The sequence below is a fragment of the Pomacea canaliculata genome, linkage group LG8 (assembly GCF_003073045.1).
Source record: "Pomacea canaliculata isolate SZHN2017 linkage group LG8, ASM307304v1, whole genome shotgun sequence".
NCBI classification, from domain to species: domain Eukaryota; kingdom Metazoa; phylum Mollusca; class Gastropoda; order Architaenioglossa; family Ampullariidae; genus Pomacea; species Pomacea canaliculata.
In genome coordinates, this window is record NC_037597.1 from 4159648 (window position 1) to 4170711 (window position 11064).

General features: G+C 44.3%; 1 protein-coding gene and 1 long non-coding RNA gene across 4 annotated transcripts in view; one reads left to right on the forward strand and one right to left on the reverse strand.

Annotated features, from left to right (window-relative positions):
* Positions 1-10186, reverse strand: part of LOC112570739 (extracellular tyrosine-protein kinase PKDCC-like) — a 44694-nt gene extending 34508 nt beyond the window's left edge. The window contains exon 1 of one of the 3 annotated variants that reach the window (XM_025249331.1): positions 9631-10186. The gene's annotated coding sequence lies outside the window, so the exon portion shown is untranslated. Of the gene's footprint in view, positions 1-1343; positions 1452-4968; positions 5519-9630 lie in introns of those variants that run through there. The other 2 variants (XM_025249333.1, XM_025249336.1) reach the window with 2 other exon arrangements.
* On the forward strand, positions 1512-6134 carry LOC112570742. The gene is made up of 2 exons (XR_003100691.1): positions 1512-1791; positions 5862-6134. It is a non-coding gene; the product is annotated as an uncharacterized LOC112570742 (long non-coding RNA).
* Positions 10187-11064: the final 878 nt, after the last annotated feature.

An 11064-nucleotide genomic window follows, 5' to 3' on the forward strand; every position in this document is an offset into this window, starting at 1 on the left:
CGTGTGTGGTGTGTGGGTGCACGAGAGGTGGCGAGAGTAACTGCGAGCGAGGGCCCACCCCACCCCAATCCACCCCTCCTAGAAGGCTGGTGGCACGGGAAATTTTTAACTTGTGGTTCAGGCGCTTGCACTGTGCCCGCCCTATCTACGTTTCTCAAGCGGCCATGTGTCTCAAATCTGCCATCGAAACAAAAACTTTCCTGACCCGCGGGTCGCCTCCAAACACGAGGCAGCCGCCCGTTTATCACTTGCTGGGGGCTGGCCATACACCTGACGCCGCCTGGTGTCGCGAGAGAGAACAGAGCTCTGGCGCACCAACCACCACAAAGCACTGGTGTTATTTCGGCATTATTTACCGTGGAGGTAGTGAGTGGTATCTCTATATTAAAATAAGAAGAGTTGGCTTGTGTAGCTCCATATCCTCCCCTCTGGACAAGCTCAGGGTGCTTCACAGCTGACATGTGACGCAAAAATAATGTGACGTCAGAATAAAATGACGGTCAGGTCAGGTCAGGTCAATCCCATGCCCGGTCCGGGCGTAGGGGGGACCGTCTGGCAGCAGCAACAGACAGAATTTTCCACCCGGTCCTGTCTTGAGCAGATGAGAGCAGGTCTGGCATCTCGCGTTCGGTCCATTCTTTGATGTTGGTGACCCAGCTTTTCCTCGGACGACCACGACGACGGCTCCCTTCGAGGGTTCCTTGTAGGATCGTCTTGACAGGGTGTTGTGGCGGGTGACGTGACCGAACCAGGCGAGCTTGCGCCGCTTCACTGTTGCCAGAAGGGCTCATGTGGGCCCACGAGAGAGGTTACGGTGCTCCGTACGTATGCGTTGGTCTTGTGTTCGCGGTACGAGATGCGGCGAGCAGCTTTCTCAGGCACTTGTTCTCAAGGCCTGGAGTTTCTTCTCCGTTGCGGCAAGCAGCGTCCAAGTCTCGCAGCCGTAGAGAAGGATTGACACTACGAGGGACTTGTACAGCCTGTGCTTGGTACTGAAGCTGATTGAGTTGCTTCGCCAGATCCTGTCCAGCCTGGACATTGCGGATGTTGCCATACCAATCCTGATACGGATCTCTGCTGTACAGCAACCATCTCTAGTCAGGGTGGCACCCAAATACTTGAAGCTGTTGACCTCCTCCAGTTTCTGGCCGTTCATGACGATGTTGCTGCTGTTGTCGGTAATGACGGTACAAAACGTCAAATATCGTCTGCACACAACATGAACGCAATCCGCAGGCCAAATATCAAACATGTCGAACAGTTCGGACTATTTATATGGAAAATATAGTTCTAAATACCACATTCAACAGACGGCAACAGTGTTATTTCGACATTACACTTACCCTAGGAGTAGTGTGTAGTATCTCTATATGATAATAATAACAGTTGGCTTGTATAGCGCCTTATCCTCCTCTCTGGACAACTCAAGGCGCTTCACTGCTGACATGTTGTGACGTGAAAATAATGTGACGTCAGAACAAAATGACTGTACACTACGTCAAATATTGTCGTCTGCACACAACATGAACGCGATCGGCAGGCCAGATATCAAACATGTCGTACAAGCCGGAATACATTCCACATCAAATACAGTTCTACACAGCACATCCAACAGACCCACTGGACGACGGACAGCCCCAGCACACACGAAAGTTCACTCATCAAGCGGACATGAAGATCATTGAACTGTCGAAGAGGAACTGAAGAAAAGAAGAGGACTACACTCCACACCCACAATGGCAGCCCCGTCAAAAACATACAATCACAAGTCACACATCAGGACGACGTCAGGTAAGACAAATACAACAGCCAGTTAGGGGAGGGGACATCCCTCTGATCAAAATATATATATAGTTCTTAAAGAGTAACCGACCGCTATTGTTTATCTAATTAAAGTGTCCTAAATCAGTGTCTCTGGCATAAGTATCTAGGTCATTTTCAAGTTTACACAATTTTTTTTTTTCATGATGTCTCACAATACCTTTATGTGCAGAAAGCCCATACCTGTGCTAGGAATCCCGTGCTTTTCATCATCATCACGTTTCCTATGTCCTTTTAATCCATGCATTAAGCCGCTTTCTCGGATAGCCCTGTAGTTTAGTAGTGCAAGGTGCGTGGGTTTACACTTGTCAGGAAGTGGTTCCGTGGGTCTACCAGGGTTGTGTGCTTCTGGATAAATCAAGTGGTCATGCGACGGAAACGTTTAGCAGCCTTGCCAAATCCATACATCAACCACTCTCCTGATTACTATGTCGCCGAGTCACATCCGGGCAATGAGAGTACAGTTTGGCGATGTGTGATGTGTGCCTCCGTGGGTGGTTAAGGGACTAAAAACGAGTTTGTTGATTTTCCCACATTGTGAAACTAGTTTTTGTTGATTTTTCCCACACTGTATTCAACTTTTTTTTTCTTGCCACTGCTGTCATTCCTTCCTGAATGCGCGGAAACAACAGTGGCACAAGAAACACCCCGGGAAACAAAAGTTGCAAGGATGGAAGGTCCCATTAGAATGAATATCTGACTATGGCAATTTTAATATGACTGCCGCGTTTAAAAGAAAGGTGTGTGTGTGTGTGTGGTGGGGGGTCTTTCAGAGTCCCATATTCGACAAATATGTGCCCAGTTAAAAAGACATTTATTAGCGAGGATACAGGCTTGACACTGTGGCATCAGCGTGTGCTTTCGTCCACAAATGATTGCTATAGCCCTGAAACCACGATCTTGGAGACGTGAAGCGGGTTGATCCGACACTCGCCAGCAAACGGCATAACGACCCCACTTGCTGGCCAGATAAAAGCGCTCATCGGCGGGAAAGACCACCATAATACTGCCATTGTCACCACACCCAAGCCCTCGAGAGCTACCCCCAAGCCCCGATATAAAATCGATTCAGTACTGCCGAATTTAATTTTGCCGACCCTTCAACCTGTCACAACAGCCACGTGTAGCCATTTTCTGGAATTTTACGGCTGAGGAGGTCTGGACAAAAGGGCGGTTGTCTCGTGAAAGCTCGGCGAGAGGGCGACGATGGGCCGAGGGAAGGAAACGTTGCCGCGGCGGGCCAGCCCAATTCTCTTTGCCGGCCCACTTCTCTCTGTTTTCCTTCCATTTGCCTCGGCAGGCTTGGGGACGTTCAGCAACGGGAGTTCTTAGCTAACCGCCCCATAGGAACGACCAATTTAATTACAGGAAGAGAAGTGTGAGGCTATTTTGGTTAGCTAGGCTAGGACAGCTGAGACAGCTAGTATAGGACACGACTGTAGCAGTTAGGCTAGTAGCTAGTCTATTGATGGCTTACAGGTCCGACCCGAACGATAACAACCACAGTCGGTTTTTTTTTCAAGCGCGCGCGTGTGCACGCACGTGCAGTGAGAGTACTGTTGATAACATTGTTGTTTTTTTTTTATTAATATCTACCTGTAGATTATCTTAAGCTTTCAAAATAAAATGAATTTGCCGTGCTACAGATGTGCAAGCTGTCTGTCTAGGTACTCAGAGATGTATGCAGTCGTACATATATCTATTCACACTGTGGTCGTCCCCTGTTTAGGGTCGTTGGAGGGTGAAGTGTTAGAGACCATATTTTTTTTTTTTTAGGTCCATCTTGTTTTGTGAAGGTGTTGCCCATCCACTTTCCCTGATTTAACCTTCCTCAACAATAAACTGCGCATGCCCGACACCTGGGACGACGGGTATTGTGCCACGCGCATTTGGGTTTCGACGCGGGTAGCCGCTTCCCTATTCACATTAGTGTTTAAACTCACTTTGAAGCATTATGCTTTTACTTATCTTGGTATCTTAAAAAGACAATGCGAACTGCATTAAAATCTCAAATCTGTTTATAACAGAACTATGCATAAGCCGAAGGTAGCTAATAATGTTCCTGCACATTCATTAGAAGGAATGAGTGTTGAAACATGATATTATTCTGCAAATGACCATCAAAAATGAAAATAAAAAAAGTAGGGAAGATGGATTCCGTCCGGGTCGGGTCAATCGTCAGATATATCTACTTATCCACCCCTCTTAACCATCTATTGGACTCTTTTATCCGCAAGTTCCGCCTTTTCCCTCAGAAACGTTCACACTCCGCTTATTCTAAAAGACCCCCTCCCCTCTCCCTCCGGCGCTCCTGCCACAGAGCCAGCCGTTCGCCCTCGGGATCGATGTTATCAATGCTCCTGCAGATTTGTGCTGGCGATGGAGGGAAGGTGCACGTGCAATGCGCTGATTTCCCGCCCCGACAGCAGTGCCTTGTTGTGCGAGATGCCGCCTGATTGGTGGTGACAGCACGCCATTTCCTCTCCTCGCGCGCGCACTTACGCACACCAGCGGAGTCCAGGCTCCTGACATCGCCCACATTCGGCAGACGAATAAAGTGTATCAAACAAGAAAAGGGCCACTCGGTGCTGCTGTCTGCAGACTCAGGAACGTCGACCCCCATTTTGGCTTTACATCCCACTATGGCCGCAGCGCGAGCGAAGTGCATTTTAATACTCTCAAACGATAAGAGGCGGCCAGGATAGGGGGTGGGTGATGGGTGTGGCGGGGTAGTCCACAGAAGTCTCCATCGTCAACGTTTCCTGGCTAGACTTCTTGCTTTCCCTTTCTCTGCCAGAACCTGAAATTTCGTTTTTCTTTAACCTCTTCGGCGCACTTTGCCATTTCTCTCGTGTACACGTGACAAAAGCCATGCCACTTTTCTGGAAATGTTCCTGACCACACAGAAATTGAAGCGGTCGGTTGGTCGAAGCCTGACACTCACACTTACCTAGTGCACTGGGGTCACATTTAAATTTCCTAAACCTGTAGCTAAACAAATATCCCGTTTCCCACTGCACCTATTTAGCTGTTCGGGAAAAGGGGAATCGTAAAGTGTTTAGAAAAGGTGAGAGGTCTGCTAACTATTTGCATGACAAACGTAACCTCAGTTTGCAAAAAAACAGAAAGCAGGCTAAGATAGCTTACCTTGCTATGACTCGCCTGGAGTGAGGAGGATCTTTCAACCCAGCACCTGGCAGGGTTGCCGGCACAGACATCTTGTCGCCCAGCGAACCGTTGCTATTCAGAATGTACACCAACCGTTGCCATTCATTATATACAGTGACTGCTCTAGGAACAAGTGCCCGGATCCCACATCACCAGTGAGTGCAAGAGGGAATGATGGCAGCGCGGTGTTCGCTCCCCCAAGCCCCGTCTCCGGTACTGCCAGCGGAAAGTTTGAAAGCAAAAGTCAAAGAGTCAGCGGAGTAAGTCTTCGCAGCCACACATCTGTGTCACTCGTGAGGGGAGAGAAATCACCTTAGGACTAGAAAAGTGTCAGCAAGGAAGTGTTATCTGATGCGTCAGCTATCCAAGCGTACATCACCCGTCCTTATCGTCTGCTGCCAGTTGCTAGGGTTGCATGCCCGTGCCAGATACACGGAGGAGGAGCTAAGCAGGATCTTTCTTTAGCGGCGTCCCTTAAAAAAAAAAAACCCTCAAGAATACCCAGCTGCCTGAAGTCAAGAAACTATATATGTTCACTCTCTTCCCGTCTTCCTGGTATATTTTCTCAATAAAGCAAGAACAAGTTTAAACATAATGCTCTATTTCCCTGCGAATTGCAAGAAACCAAAATATTTATAACGAATTAAGGGTTGTGTATGCATCAGGAATAATATTAATGCAATCCATATCATTTATTACTTATAATGCGCCTAATTTGGAATTTCTTTAAACACCATACTGACATAGAGATTCAAGCAATATATAATGATGACAGACCTCCAGAGCACAGTTACAGTTACTTTACAATTTATTTACATTACAGAAAAGGAAGTTGCGTCACTTAAATTCCTGTATCTGATTTCACATTTCAGAATTTCACTCAGGAAAGTTCTTTCCACATAATGCATATGGAGGAAAAAGGACAATGTGGATGGCGCATCTTTATGTGAAGTGACAGAGTAGAGAACTCGCACCACTTGAGCAGCAAAACCGGAAGCGAGAGCTCTGATTGGTCTAGTCATGTCTTCAAATGCAACCGTTTATTACTATTTATTGTCAGAATTCGAGGAAACTTCTAGATTTCAGAAAGTGTTAAAGAAAGCGTCGATTGAAGACAGCATCAAAGTAAACAAACAAACAAACCACTATGACATGAGGCAAATTTTTTCATTTACTGAGAGAAAAGCAAGCAATCTTAGCAATCTATTGTAAAAATGGCGCCGAAAATATCTCACTCAAGCTGCAGTACAAGTCTCCTCCCTTCAAAACAGGTAGGCACTGCTTAACATTTATGACTAAAGACATCTTTGCTTTTCTACCCCAGGCGACTCATTCTAATATCCTAACATTAAACTTTTGCAAATGCACAAAAATGTGAAATACTATTTTGTATGAATTCTGTAAGAAATCATTTAGACTGTGTTTAACAAAAAAAAAAAAAAAAAAAAAGGCCTCCTAATATTTAAAAAGTTTTGTGTCTAATGAAACAAATTGCTTCACACAGGAAATTATGTTTCATTTAGTTGAGACTGAGAGTGATTGTACGCTAATAACGAATAATGCAAAAAGCACGCGCGGAATGGACTCCGCCCTCCCTGAATGACACGGAGAAGCTTTGTTTACATGTTTCGTTGTATCGAAGACACTTAAAATTAACTAAGCGACATTTTGGTTTAGGATGCCGTGTCCGACTTCTCGTTTCAGCCCACCCGAATTTTCTAATATTCTGACGACTTGTCAATGATAGCAACTTTTTCGAGAGTGCAAAACTCATTTTTTAACTTACATTTTAAAAAAGTAATTTTTTTCAAGACTGTCTTCATAGTTTGTATCCAGACACTATAACAAGTCGTGATTTTATTTATTTACGATCCTTCAAATACTTTTCAGTTTGAGAAACACTTCATTACGCATGGAACAAAATTGTTCTGTTATCTTTAAAACTCCAGTTATCCCTATCGCTTTTACAAGTGAATTATTTACAGCAGTATCACGTGATTATACTGCCATCAGTACTGAGGAAGCCACAGTAAGCAGTAAGGGGCGTTACTAGACTGCAAACATCACAATTAAAAAAAAAAACAATCTTCAGTTTTTCTTTACTTTTCTTTCATTTTGTTAACCACTCAGCTGTAATCAGTGAGCTGATTTTCGATTAGCAAAAGCCATAAACTTTCAAGTGCTCTTCTGGTTAAGCTAATACACACGCCCACACACGGTGAATGATTTTTTTTCTTAGGAACCAATCATTACCACCAAAAAAAAAATCACACATTTTTTGTTGTTGTTTATCACGTACCATTCACTTAAGTCAACCGCTTTAGCCACATGTTCTGTCAAGCTGTGTTTCTCTAGCCCACCAAAAATGGCTGCTATGATAATATGTTGGTATACGGTTACATGCCCTCCCTCCTCGGCAACTGGGTCGCTATGTCGGCAACTTGTTTTATTTAAATTGTGGTGTCCCTTTGTGAAATGCTGCTGTGCTGGGCATGTGGTTGACCTCAGTGTTGGTTTAAAAAAACGGTCTGCTGGCAAATCTTACAAAATGGTCTAGTCGCTGGATGAAAAGGTCCGCTGGGGAGAAAAATAGCTGGGATGAAAAACAGCCAGCTGGTTTGTATACCATTTTCATGCACCCAAAGAACGGCAAGGGGAGGTTTGTAAAAGACATACTCCAGTGCAGATTTCTTGTAAAATGCAAGATGAATACAAGATGATAATTTTAAAATTCAGGGCGTGTAGCTCCCTCCAATTCTCGAGTTAAAAACCTTCAGGTACCGGTAATTGCATTTGCGCATATAAAGAAATAAAATCTGTAACCTCGTGTAAACTTTTAAAATAATTCCTAATACATTAAACCTAGGCACTGCGGGATGGATTTTACACGCGGTTGCATATTTATAAGATAGTATATAGGTAATAATAATATTAATAATAATAATAATAATAATAATAATAATAATAATAATCATCATCATCATCATCATCATCATCATCTATTATTAGCTTTTTTCTCTTAATATTTCCATTATTTTCGAGACATTTAACATCACTTAAAAAGCTGATGGTCAAGGACTTTACCTTTAGGAAACAACTAGCGTAAATGTGAAACATCTTTGCATATCAACAATAAAATACAGTGGCTACAAATCAGGAAACAGCATCTGAGATACTTCAGCTACCACCAGCAAGCTCAAACAATTCCTCGGTTTCTTTTAAGTGTATAAATATGTTTACGCGAAGAAAACAAAAAAACTCATTTTAAAAAAAATCGCCGGGAATTTTGTCCTTATCACAAATCTGTCAAAGCTCCATTTAAAAAAAAAAAAGTTGTATACTTAATTTGAAAAAGGCATTTAGTTGAGAATTCAGGTAAACAAGCAAGCTTTGTTGTTGTATTATAATTTATTCTGAACATGAATAAAGCAGTTTTGGGTGTGAGAAAAAAAGCTAAAGCTGTAGAATGTAGATCATATCTCAAGGTCAGATTTATTTACATCTCTGCAACTGCTAAGCCGGCAGTTGTGGGCTACAAACTGTGGTCAGCAGATTACAGGCACTAGCTCTCTAGCATTGTGAGTCCTGTTGGCGGTTGTTTCTTAGTTGTAATGTGTAAAACATTCCCTGCACAATTGTGCATGCTCGTCCCCATCAGTAACACACATATAATACCCTTTCCAAAAGTTTTTCATTCAACTGTGCAGATACTTATTCAAAGATATTGCTGTTTTTAATACAATCACAGCAAACAAACAAAAAATTGTAGAAAATACCACACATGCACGCACGCGCATATACCCCTACTCAACCCCAGATACAAAGTACTGGAGACAGAATTTGTCGGAAAAAATTATATTATCTGATCACACATTTGTCTCACACTTTCTTCTCCACCCAGCTGTGTATGTGTGTGTCCGCGACTCGCGTGTACATGGTCATTTCAAGGTAGGTTTATATGTGTTTGTGTGTGTGTGCGCTCATATGTGCTGATACCAACGCTGACACGGTAGCCAAAGTAACAAAATCATGTTTCAAAACAGAGTAAAAAAATATTTCCAACGACCACTGAAGTGGACGACCATTCAAGTGTGGAAGAAAAACTGTCAACAGTTTATCCTCAACAACAGCAACAACAACAGTCTAACCATTCATGCAAAAGTCTGATTCCAGAACTGGTTGTCACGGAAATGAGATGGCAGCAGCCACAGCGACAGCGGGTACACATGATGCTTGTTGGTGTTGGAAGACATTTCCAATCATTCGACAGTCAGAGCAGATGGCACTTCCAGACACTGAGAGTGCGATCAATCTTGCTGACAGGACTCGTTAGAAACAGAAAACCCCGACGTTAAACAGCTGCTCAGTATTTAGTAGTGCTAAGCAGCTTTACGAGGAATACTGAAAAAAAAAAGCCTTGAAGGTACAGACAGCACCCATGCCTCGGCGAGAGAGAGAGAGCTGTACTGAGGGCGATGTCTAGCGATGTCTAGCGGCATTTCATCGAAAGTACAATAGACGTTCGCCGTGTCTTACTTGCTTTCTCTCGTCACAATTACAATCCGAACAGCAACGGCTTGAAACCCGGTAAAACATAGCAAAACAATGCGAGTGTTGACAAGAGACCAAGAGTTTTCTTACCTTGCTTTTATCGGGAGATGAGGATTCGAGCGACAGCGGACAACTGGAGCCACCGTTGGATAAATCTACTTCAGAGCTACTCCTGCCTCGTAAAGCTGATGTTACTCGAGGGCTTACTTTCTCAGTCGCGTGGCAATTAACCGCCAGCAAAAATCAAGCAACGTGCATTCTCAAATTTATATTTTCGGCTGACCAGCTCAGTCGAGTCGGCGCGTAATGCTCGACTACCGAGAGGGACCGCGGAGAAGCAGACGACAGGTTGACCTCAGATGTGACCCCAGCATGCAGTAGTTTCGGCGCTCCCATTGGCTGGAGCAGAATGGCGGCTGGGCGCTGGGCGGGCGAGGCGCCTGGCACCGCAGCGCGGCAGGTGAATCAAGCGACTATTTATCAGTCTCGTTAGCTGTGGAGGGCCGGGGCGCGCCGTGCTGCCAGTTTGGCATGTGGCATTCGTGACAGGTCGGTGCGCCAGGCAATACTTTTGTTTGTCAGACTACCCTACTACCGGAAGTTGTGCTGTAAAGGTTTTCTTTTTCTAAAGAGGAGAAAACTGTTATCAAAAAGTATTCACCATCGCTGTCTCACCCAACACATTAATCTCGGTCTGATTGATCAAATTAATGGCGAATTCAACGTAGGAATTTTTTTTCCCTTTGTTTTCTTTTTTATTTCGTGTTTTCCAACTTTCGAACTGTTAAGAATAATTTGTGGACAGTCCCGGGGTAGAGGGTAGTTGTGATCCAAACGAGAAGTTTACGTCGTCAAGTTGAAGCCGTGGTGGACGCGCAGGCAGTGACACGATTTATCACCAGCGGAGGAAGATTTGTCATCAGGAAAAAAGAAGTGCAGCTGTCGCGGTGTGTGAGCCTGGGCTGATAAAACAGATGAGTCCAGACACTCCGCTTCTGCAGGTCGTCGTGAAAAATGCCAGCCCCTGCAGAACTGGCTTCGCTTCCAGTTTGTGCTGCTTATTTTTCTGATATCGTCTCCGACTTCCTGTTTCAGCCCACCAAGGTTTTCCAACAATAACTTCTTCTTGACATGCCGAACTTGTCTATGGGCGCGTGATGGTGGTGGGGGTAGGTGGGGAAGGAAATGGAGTGAATAGATGGGTGAGAAACAGGCCTGATTTTTTTTTTTTTTTTTTGTCTTGCATTCCAACTTTCCTCTCCCGCGGATATTTTTTTCTTTTAATTGTCGATCATGTTCCCGGAGAGCCTGCTTGCGCCGCGCCATTTTATCTGAATCATATCTCGCTTTATCATAATCAAAGCCTACTCAATCTGTGTTACCTCTGACTCTTTTCTTTTTCCTGTTTTTGCTCCGCTCTATCAAATGAGCATTCATCAGCAGCCGATAGTCTGCGATGTCACTGCCTCGAGATACTGCTTCCAACGATAGGCCACACAAGTTCCTCCTCCTGTTAAAACAAAT